Genomic DNA, 13,667 nt, shown 5'->3' on the forward strand with positions numbered 1-13,667 from the left:
AACAAAAATAATAAAATTTGTAAGAAAATAGATATACAAAAGACACATAAAATAAATATATATATATATAAATATATATATAATATATATATATATATATATATATATATATATATATATATATATATATATATATATATATATATATATATATATATATATATATATATATATATATATATATATATATATATATATATATATATATATATATATATATATATATATATATATATATATATATATATAGATATATATATATATATAGATATAGATATATATATATATTCCTTCAAATATACATTCTTTTATTGGAATTTTGTTTATTTATTTTGATACGAATTTACATTATTTTATGTGTATTTTGTATTTGTATTTTTCTACGCATTTACATTATTTTATGTGTATTTTGTATATATATTTTCATAAAAATTTACGTTATTTTATTGTGTGTATTTGTATCTATTTTGATACAAATTTACATTATTTTATGTGTATTTTGCATATCTATTTCAATACAAATTTACCTTATGGTATGAGTATTTTGTATATTTATTTTAATACAAATTGAATTATTTTATGTGTATTTTTGTATATATTTTTTTTAAATATGAGTTATTTTATGTGTATTTTGTATATCTATTTTCATAAAAATTTAACTACTTTTGTGTATTTTTGTATATACTTTTATATCAATTTACGTTATTTTATGTGTATTTTGTATATTTATATTTAAACAAATACTCTTTCTTTTATTAGTATTTTGTTTATTTATTTCGATACGAGTTTACATTATTTTATATGTATTTTGTACACATTTTTTTATACGTATTTACTTCATTTTATGTGTATTTTGTATATATATCTTTATAGAAATCTGCGTTATTTTATGTGTATTCGTATATATATTTTGAAACAGATTTACATTGATTTATAAGTATTTTGCATATCTATTTCAATACAAATTTACCTTATTGTGTGTGCATTTCGTATATTTATTTTAATACAAATTCAAATATTTTATGTGTGTTTTGGTATATATATTTTTATAAAAAAATGCGCTATTTTTGGGGTATTTTGCATCTTAATTTTCATACAAATTTACATTATTTTATTAATATTCTGTTTATTTATTTTGATACGATTTTACATTATTCTATTTGTGTTTTGTATATATTTTTGTATACATATTTACATTATTTAATGTGTATTCTATATATATATTTTATACAAATTTACGTTAATTTAAGTGTATTTGTATATATATTTTAACTCAAATTTACACTATTTGATGTGTATTTTGCAAATGTATTTCAATACATTGTTTATATATTTTCATACAGCTTTACATTATTTTATGAGTGTTTTGTATATGTATTTCAATCCAAATTTGCCTAATTTTATGTGTATTTTGCCTAACTATTTTCAAACAAATTTAAATTATTTTTGCGTATTTTTGTATAAATTTTTATACAAATTTTAGTTATTTTATTTGTATTTTGTATATATATTTTCCTTCATATATACATTCTATTATTGCAATTTTGTTTATTTATTTTGATACGAATTTCCATTACTTTATGTGTATTTTGTATATATATGTTTCTACGTATTTACATTATTTTATGTGTATTTTGGATATATATTTTCATAAAAATTTACGTTATTTTATTGTGTGCTCGTATATATTTTGATACAAATTTTATACAAATTCATGTTATTTTATGTGTATTTGAATACATATTTTCATACAAATTTAAATTATTTTATGTGTATTTTTACATATATTTCATTACAAATTTACCTTATTTTATGTTTGTTTCACATATTCATTTCATGCAATTTTAAATTATTTTCTGTGTATATTTGTATTTGTATTTAGGTTATTTTATTTGTATTTTCTATATACATTTTCATCCAAAACTACTTTATTTTATTGGTATTTTGTTAATTTAATTCGATACGAATTTAGATTATTTCAAAGGTATTTTTTATACATTTTTTTATACGCATTTACATTATTTAATGTGTGTTTTGTATATATATTTTGATGCAAATTTACTTTATTTGATGTGCATTTTTGTACATATATTTCAAAGAAATTAGCGTTATTTCATATGTATTTAGTATATGTTTTCTCATACAAATTTACATTATATTATTGGTATTTTGTTTATTTATTTTGATACGAATTACATGATTATGTGTATTTTCTACATATTTTTTTATACGTATTTACATTATTTAATGTATATTTTGTTTATGTGTTTTTATACAAATTTACGTTATTATATGTGTATTTGTATAAATATTTTGATACAAATTTACATTATTTGATGTATTTTGTATATATATATATATATATATATATATATATATATATATATATATATATATATATATATCTATATATATATATATATATATATATATATATATATATATATATATATATATATATTTATATATATATATATATATATATATATATATATATATATATATATATATATATATATTTCAATTCAAATTTAGTTTATTTTATGTGTATTTTGTATATCTATTTTCATACAAATTTAACTACTTTTGTGTATTTTTGTATATAGTTTTATATAAATATACGATTTTTTATGTGTATTTTGTATATTTATTTTTATACAAATACACTTTTTTTTATTGGTATTTTGTTTATTTATTTTGATACGAGTTTACATTATTTTATGTGTATTTTGTATACATTTTTTTTATACGTATTTACTTCATTTTATGTGTATTTTGTAAATTTATTTTTATAGAAATCTACGTTATTTTATGTGTATTCGTATATATATTTTGAAACAAATTTTACACTGTTTTATATGTATTTTGCATATCTATTTCAATATAAATTTATCTTATTGTATGTGCATTTTGTATATTTATTTTAATACAAATTTAAATTTTTTATATGTATTTTGGTATATATTTAAAAAAAAAAAAAGCGTTATTTTATGGGTATTTTCCTCCTTTATTTTCATACAAATTTACATTATTTTATTAATATTCTGTGTATTTATTTTGTTACGATTTTACATTATTCTATTTGGGTTTTGTATATATATTTTTTATACATATTTACATTACTTAATGTGTATTTTGTATATATATTTTATATATATTAACGTTATTTTAAGTGTATTTGTTTATGTATTTTCATTCAAATTTACATTATTATATGTGTATTTTGTAAATGTATTTCAATACAAATTTACCTAATTTTCATATGTGTATTTTGTATACTTATTTTCAAACAAATTTAAACTATTTTTGTGTATTTTTGTATATAGTTTTATACAAATTTACGTTATTTTATGTGTATTTTGTATATCTATTTTCATACAAATACACATTCTTTTATTGATATTTTGTTTATTTATTTTGAAACGAATTTACATTATTTAATGTATATTTTGTATATATATTTTTATACGTATTTACAGCATCGCAAGTGTATTTTGTATATATATTTCTATAGAAATCTGCGTTATTTTATATGTATTTGTATATATATTTTGAAACAAATTTACATTGTTTTATGTGTATTTTGCATATTTTTTTAATAAAAATCTACCTTATTGTATATGCATTTTGTATATTAATTTTACTACAAATTTAATTATTGAATGTGTATTTATGTATATGTATTTTTATAAAAATATGCTTTATTTTATTGGTATTTTGCATCTTTATTTTCATACAAATTTACATTATTTTATTGATATTTTGTGTATTTATTTTGATACGATTTTACATTATTTTCTATGTGTATTTTGTATATATATTTAATACAAATGTATGTTATTTTATGTGTATTTGTTTTCATTTCATACAAATTTTCATTATTTTATGTGTATTTTGTACATGTACAAATTTGTACAAATTTAACTAATTATATGTGTATTTTGTATATCAATTTTCATAAAAATTGATATTATTTTTTTTTTTTTGTATATATTTTTATAAAAATTTTCGATATTTTATGTGTATTTTGTATATTTATTTTCCTACAAATATACGTTCTTTTATCGGAATTTTGTTTATTTATTTTGATACGAATTTACATTATTCTAGGTGTATTTGGTATATATATTTTTATACTATTTACATCATTTTATATGTATTTTGTATGTATATTTTCATAGAAATTTACTCTATTTTATGTGTATTCGTATATATATTTTGATACAAATTTACATTATTGATGTGTATTTTGCATATGTATTTCAATACAAATTTACTTTTTTGTATATGCATTTTGTATATTTATTTCAATACAAATTTAATTATTTCATGTGTATTTTTGTATATATATTTTTATGCATATATGCGTTATTATATGGGTATTTTGCATCTTTATTTTCATACAAATTAAAATTATTTTATTGATATTCTGTTTATTTATTTTGATACGATTTAACATTATTCTATGTGTATTTTGTATATATATTTTTATACATATTTATATTATTTAATGTATATTTTGTATATATATTTTATCCAAATTTACGTTATTTTATGTGTATTTGTTTATATATTTTCATACAAATTTACATTATTTTATGTGTATTTTGTATATGTATCTCAATACAAATTTACCTAACTTTATGTGTATTTTGCATATCTATTTTCAAACAAATTTAAATTATTTGTGTGTATTTTTGTATTTATTTTTATACAAATTTTAGTTATTTTATTTGTATTTTGTATATATATTTTCCTACAAATATACAATCTTTTATTATAATTTTGTTTATTTATTTTGATACGAGTTTACATTATTTTATGTGTATTTTGTATATATATTTTTCTACGTATTTACATTATTTTATGTGTATTTTGTATATATATTTTAATAAAAATTTACATTATTTTATTGTGTGTATTCCTATTTATTTTGATAAAAATTTTATACAAATTCATGTTATTTTATGTGTATTTGTATATATATTTTCATACAAATTTATATTATTTTACGTGAGTTTTTACATATTTTTCATTACAAATTTACCTTATTTTATGATTATTTTGTATATTTATTTCATTCAATTTTAAATTATTTTATGTGTATATTTGTATTTGTATTTACGTAATTTTATGTGTATTTTCTATATATATTTTCATCCAAAATTACATTATTTTATTGGTATTTTCTTTATTTAACTCGATACGAATTTAGATTTTTTCATAGGTATTTTGTATACATATGTTTATACTCATTTACATTATGTAATGTGTGTTTTGTATATATTTTTTAATGCAAATTTATTTTATGTGCATTTTTGTACATATATTTTTATAGAAATTTATTTATTTTATGTGTATTTTGTATATGTTTTCTCATAAAAATTTACATTATTTTATTGGTATTTTGTTTATTTATTTTGATACGAATTACATGATTATATGTGTATTTTGTATATATTTTTTATACGTAATTACATTATTTAATGTGTATTTTGTTTATATATTTTTATATAAAATTTACGTAATTATATGTGTATTTGTAAAAATATTTTGATACAAATTTACTTTATTTTATGTATTTTGTACATATATTTCAATTCAAATTAAGCTTATTTTGTGTGTATTTTGTATATCTATTTTCATACAAATTTTATTACTTTTGTGTATCTTTGTATATTGTTGTTTATAAATTTACCTTATTTTATGTGCATTTTGTATATTTATATTTATACAAATACACATATAATAAAGTAAATTTGCATAAAAATAAATACACAAAACACACATTAAATAATGGAAATGCGTATAAAAATATGTATACAAAATACCTATGAAATAATCTAAATTCGTATCGAATTAAACTAACAAAATACCAATAAAATAATGTAGTTTTTGATGAAAATATATATAGAAAATACACATAAAATAACCTAAATACAAATACATATATACACATAAAATAATTTAAAATTGAAGGAAATAAATATTCAAAATAAACATAAAATAAGGTAAATTTGTAATGAAATAAATGTAAAAATGGACATAAAATAATGTAGATTTGTATGATAATATATATACAAATACACATAAAATAACATGAATTTGTATAAAATTTGTATCAAATTATATACGAATACACACAATAAAATAAAGTAAATTTTTATGAAAATATATATACAAAATACACATAAAATAATGTAAATACGTAAAAAAATATATATACAAAATACACATAAAATAAAGTAAATTCGTATCAGAATAAGTAGATATAATTCCAATAAAAGAATGTATATTTGTAGGAAAATATATATATAAAATACAAATAAAACAACTAAAATTTGTATAAAAATATATACAAAAACACACAAAAACTATTTAAATTTGTTTGAAAATAGATATGCAAAATACACATAAAATTAGGCAAATTTGTATTGAAATACATATACAAAATACACATAAAATAATGTAAGTTTGAATGAAAATATATAAACAAATATACTTAAAATAACGTAAAATTGTATGAAATATATATACAAAATACACATTAAATAATGTAAATATGTATAAAAAAATATATACAAAAACACAAATAGAATAATGTAAAATAGTATCAAAATAAATACACAGAATATTAATAAAATAATGTAAATTTGTATGAAAATAAAGATGCAAAATACCCATAAAACAACGCATTTTTTATGAGAATATATATACCAAAATACACATAAAATATTTAAATTTGTATTACAATAGATATACAAAATGCACATACAATAAGGTAAATTTGTATGGAAATAGATATGCAAAATACATATAAAACAATGTAAATTTCTTTCAAAATATATACGAATACACATAAAATAACGTAGATTTCTAAAAAAAAATATATACAAAATACACATAAAATGAAGTAAATACGTATAAGAAAATGTATACAAAATACACATAAAATAATGTAAATTCGTATCAAAATAAATAAACTAAATGCCAATAAAAGAATGTGTACTTGTATAAATATAAATATACAAAATACACATAAAATAACGTAAACTTGTATAAAACTATTTACAAAAATAAACAAAAAAAATTAAATTTGTATGAAAATAGATATACAAAAGACACATAAATAAGCTAAATTTGAATTTAAATAAATATAGAAAATACATAAAATAATGTAAATTTGTATCAAAATATATATTCAAATACACATATAATAACGTAACTCTGTATAAATATATATAAACAAAATACACATTAAATAATGTAAATACGTATAGAAGATATGTACGTAATGTAAAAATTTATAAAATTAAAGATGCAATATACCCATAATACCTCATATTTAAAAAAAATATATACAAAAATACACATAAAATAATTAAATTTGTATTAAAATAAATATACAAAATACACATACAATAAGGTAGATTTTTATTGAAATAAATATGCAAAAAACACATAAAATAAAGTAAATTTGTATCAAAATATATACGAATACACACAATAAAATAACGTAAATTTTTATGAAAATATATATACAAAATACACAATAAATAATGTAAATACATAGAGAAATATATATACAAAATACACATAAAATAATGTAAATTCGTATCAAAATAAATAAACAAAATTTCCTCTAAAATAATGTATATTTGTAGGAAAATATATATACAAAATACAAATAAAATAACAAAAATTTGTATAAAAATATATACAAAAATACACAAAAATAATTTAAATTTGTTTGAAAATAGATATGCAAAATACACATTAAATTAGGCAAATTTTTATTGAAATACATATACAAAATACACATAAAATAATGTAAATTTGTATGAAACTATATAAACAAATACACATAAGATAACGTAAATTTCCATAAAATATATGTACAAAATATACATTAAATTAAATTAAATATGTCTAAAAATATGTATACAAAATACACAGAATAACGTAAAATCGTATCAAAATAAATAAACAGACTATCAATAAAATATTGTAAATTTGTATGAAAATAAAGATGCAAAATACCCATATAATAACGCATATTTGTTTAAAAATATATATACAAAAATACACATAAAATAATTAAATTTGTATCAAAATAAATATCAAAAAGGCACATACAATAAAGAAAATTTCTATTGAAATAGATATGCGAAATACACATAAATAATGTAAATTTGTATCAAAATATATATACGAATACACATAAAATAGAGTAAATTTCTATGAAAATATATATTCAAAATACATATAAAATTATGTAAATAAGTATAAAAATATATATATATATATATATATATATATATATATATATATATAATTATATATATATATATATATATATATATATATATATATATATATATATATATATATATATATCAAATACACCTAAAATAAAGAAAATTCGTATCAAAATCAATAAACAAATTTCCGATAAAAGAACGTATATTTGTAGGAAAATAAATATACAAAATACACATAAAATTACGAAAATTTGAATAAAAATATATAATAAAATACACAAAATTAATTTCAATTTGTATGAAAATAGATATACATAATACACATATAATTAGTTAAATTCGTATTTAAATACATGTACAAAATACACATAAAATAATGTAAATTTGTATGAAATGAAAACAAATTCTCATAAAATAACGTACATTTGTATGAAATATATATATAAAATATACATAGAATAATGTAAAATCGTATCAAAATAAATACACAGAATATCAATAAAATAATGTAAATTTGTATAAAAAAAAGATGCAAAATTCCCATAAAATAAAGCTTATTTTTATAAAAATACATATACAAAAATTCACATAGAATAATTAAATATGTATTAAAATTAATATTCAAAATGCACGTACAATAAGGTAAATTTGTATAGAAAAAATATGCAAAATGCACATAAAACAATGTATATTTATTTCAAAATATATATACGAATACACATATTACGTTATATTAAGTGTGTTTGTTTATATATTTTCATTCAAATTTACATTATTTGATGTGTATTTTGTATATGTATTTCAATACAAATATACATAATTTTACGTGTATTTAGTATATTTCTTTTCATACAAATCTAAATTATTTTTGTGTAATTTTGTATATAGTTTTATACAAATTTAGGTTATTTTATGTACTCATTTACATTATTTAATGTGTGTTTTGTATATATATTTTTATGCAAATTTACTTTATCTTATGTGCATTTTTGTACATATATTTTTATAGAAATTTGCGTTATTTGTATATGTTTTCTAATACAAATTTACATTATTTTATTGTTATTTTGTTTATTTATTTTGATACGAATTACATGATTATAAGTGTATTTTGTACATATTTTTTATACGTATTTACATTACTTAATGTGTATTTTGTTTATATATTTTTAAACAAATATACGTTATTATATGTATTTGTATAAATATTTTGATATAAATTTACATTATTTTATGTATTTTGTATATATATTTCAATTCAAATTTAGTTTATTTTAGCTGTATTTTATATATCTATTTTCCTACAAATTTAATTACTTCTGTGTATTTTTGTATATAGTTTTATACAAATTTACGATATTTTATGTGTATTTTGTATATTTATATTTATACAAATACACATTCTTTTATTGGTATTTTGTTTATTTATTTTGATACGATTTTACATTATTATATGTGTATTTTGTATTAATTTTTTTATACGTATTTATACGTATTTTGTATATATTTTTATAGAAATCTACGTTATTTTATGTGTATTCGTATGTATATTTTGAAACAAATTTACATTGTTTTATATGTATTTTGCATATCTATTTCAATACAAACTTACAAAAATGCACATAAAATAAAGTAAATTTGCATAAAAATATATATATACAAAACACACTTTAAATAATGTAAATGCGTACATAAAATAATCAAAATTTGTATAAAACTATATACAAAAATACACAAAAATAATTAAAATTTGTATGAAAAGAAATATACAAAATACACATAAAATTAGGTAAATTTGTATTGAAATACATATACAAAATACACATAAAATAATGTAAATTTGAATGAAAATATATAAACAAATACACTTAAATAACGCAAATTTGTATAAAATATATATGCAAGATACACATTAAATAATGTAAATGTGTATAAAAAAAGAAATAGAATAATGTAAAATCGTATCAAAATAAATACAGAGAATATCAACAAAATAATGTAAATTTGTATGAAAAGAGAGATGCAAAATTATCATAAAATAGCGCATTTTTTCTAAAAATATATATACCAAAATACACATAAAATATTTAAATCTGTATTGAAATAAATATACAAAATGCATATACAGTAAGGTAAATTTGTATTGAAAGAGCTATTCAAAAATACATATAAAACAATGTAAATTTGTTTCAAAATATATATACGAATACACATAAAATAACGTAGATTTCTATAGAAATATATATACAAAATACACATGAAATTAAGTAAATACGTATAAAAATATCTATACAAAATACATATTAAGTAATGTAAATTCGTGTCAAAATAAATAAACAAAATATCATGAAAAGAATGTGTATTTGTATGAAAATAAATAATAGATAATAAATTTGTATGAAATATATATGCAAGATACACATTCAATAATGTAAATTTGTATAAAAAAAAAATATATACAAAAAACAAATAGAATAATGTAAAATCGTATCAAAATAAATACACCGAATATTAATAAAATAATGTAAATTTGTATGAAAATAAAGATGCAAAATTCACATCAAATAGCGCATTTCTTATAAAAAATATATATACCAAAATACACATAAAATATTTAAATTTGTATTGAAATAAATATACAAAATGCACATACAATAAGGTAAACTTCTATTGAAAGAGATATGCAAAAATACATATAAAACAATGTAAATTTGTTTCAAAATATATATACGAATACACATAAAATAACGTAGATTTCTATATAAATATATATACAAAATACACATAAAATTAAGTAAATAGGTATAAAAAAATGTAAACAAAATACACATAAAATAATGTAAATTCGAATCAAAATAAATAAACAAAATACCAATCAAAGAATGTGTTTTTGTATAAATATAAATGTACAAAATACACATACAAAATAAACATAAAATAAGGTAAATTTGTAATGAAATATATGTACAAAATACACATAAAATAATGTAAATTTATATGAAAATATATATACCAATACACATAAAATATCATGAATTTGTTTAAAATTATATATTCAAAATAAATATTAAATAATGTAAATGCGTATAAAAATATATATACAAAGTACATATAAAATAATACAAATTTAATTATTCTATGTGTATTTTTGTATATGTATTTTCATAAAAAAATGCTTTATTTTATGGGTATTTTGCATGTTTATTTTCATACAAATTTACATTATTTTATTGATATTCTGTGTATTTATTTTGATACGATTTACAGTATTCTATGTATATTTTGTATATATATTTCATACAAATGAACGTTATTTTATGTGAATTTGTTTTCATTTCATACAAATTTGCATTATTTTATGTGTATTTTGTACATGTATTTAAATGCAAATTTAACTAATTATATGTGTATTATGTATATCTATTTTCATACAAATCGAAATTAGTTTTGTGCATTTTAGTATATATTTTTATTCAAATTTTCGTAATTTTATGTGTATTTTGTATATTTATTTTCCTACAAATATACGTTCTTTTATCGGAATTTTGTTTATTTATTTTGATACGAATTTTCATTATTTTAGGAGTATTTGATATATATATTTTTATACTTATTTACATAATTTTATATGTATTTTGAATATATATTTTCATAGAAATTTACTCTCTTTTATGTGTATTCGTATATATATTTTGATACAAATTTACATTATTTATGTGTATTTCGCATATCTATTTCAATACAAATTTTCTATATTCTATATATTCTATATATATTTGTATATTTATTTTGATACAAATTTTAATTTTTTATGTGTATTTTTGTATATATATTTTTAAACAAATATTCATTATTATATGGGTATTTTGCATCTTTATTTTCATACAAATTTACATTATTTTATTGATAGTCTGTTTATTTATTTTGATACGATTTTACGTTATTCTGTGTATTTTGTATATATATTTTTAGACATATTTACATTATTTAATGTATATTTTGTACATATATTTTATGGAAATTTACGTTATCTTATGTGTATTTGTTTATATATTTTCATACAAATTTACATTATTTTATGTGTATTTTGTATATGTATTTCAATAAAAATTTGCCTAATTTCATGTGTATTTTGCATATTTATTTTCAAACAAATTTAAATTATTTTTGTGTATTTTTGTATATATTTTTATACAAATTTTTTTTTTTTTATTTGTATTTTGTATATATATTTTCCTACAAATATACATTATTTTACAGGAAATTTTGTTTATTTATTTTGATACGAATTTATATTATTTTATGTGTATTTTGTATATATATTTTCTATGTATTTAGCTTATTTTATGTATCTTTTATATATCTATTTTCATACAAATTTACGTAATTTTATTGTGTGTATTCGTATATATTTTGATAAAAAAAATCATTATTTTATGTGTTTTTTGCATATCTATTTCAATAAAAATCTACCTTATTGTATGTGTATTTTGTATATTTATTTTAATACAAATTTAATTATTTTATTTGTATTTTTGTATAATTTTTTTTTTAAATAAGAGTTATTTTATGGGTATTTTGCATCTTTAATTTTATAAATTTCTACATTACATACATATCTTTTATACGTATTTACATTATTTAATGTGTATTTTGTTTATATATTTTTTATACAAATTTACGTTATTATATGTGTATTTGAATATATATTTTGATACAAATTTACATTATTTTATGTATTTTCAATATTTCTTTCAATTCAAATTTAGCTTATTTTATGTGTCTTTTGTATATCTATTTTCATACAAATTTAATTATTTTTGTTTATTTTTGTATATAGTTTTATACAATTTTACGTTATTTTATGTGTATTTTGTATATTTATATTTATACAAGTAAACATTCTTTTATTGGCATTTAGTTTACTTATTTTGATACGAATTTACATTATTTTATGTGTATTTTGTATACATTTTCTTATACGTATTTACTTCATTTTATGTGTATTTTGTATATATATTTTTATAGAAATCTACGTTATTTTATGTGTATTCGTATATATATATTTTGAAACAAATTTACATTGTTTTATGTGTATTTTGCATATCTATTTCAATACAAATTTACCTTATTGTATGTGCATTTTGTATATTTATTGTAATACAAATTTAAATATTTTATGTGTATTTTGGTATATATATTTTCATTAAAAATGCGTTGTTTTATGGGTATTTTGCATCTTTATTTTCATACAAATTTACATTATTTTATTAATATTCTGTGTATTTATTTTGATACTATTTTACATTATTCTATTTGTGTTTTGTATATATTTTTTTATACATATTTACATTATTTAATGTGTATTTTCTATATATATTTCATAAAAATTTACGTTATTTTAAG

Source organism: Eriocheir sinensis, unplaced genomic scaffold, assembly GCF_024679095.1.
Source record: "Eriocheir sinensis breed Jianghai 21 unplaced genomic scaffold, ASM2467909v1 Scaffold162, whole genome shotgun sequence".
Taxonomy (NCBI): Eukaryota; Metazoa; Arthropoda; class Malacostraca; order Decapoda; family Varunidae; genus Eriocheir; species Eriocheir sinensis.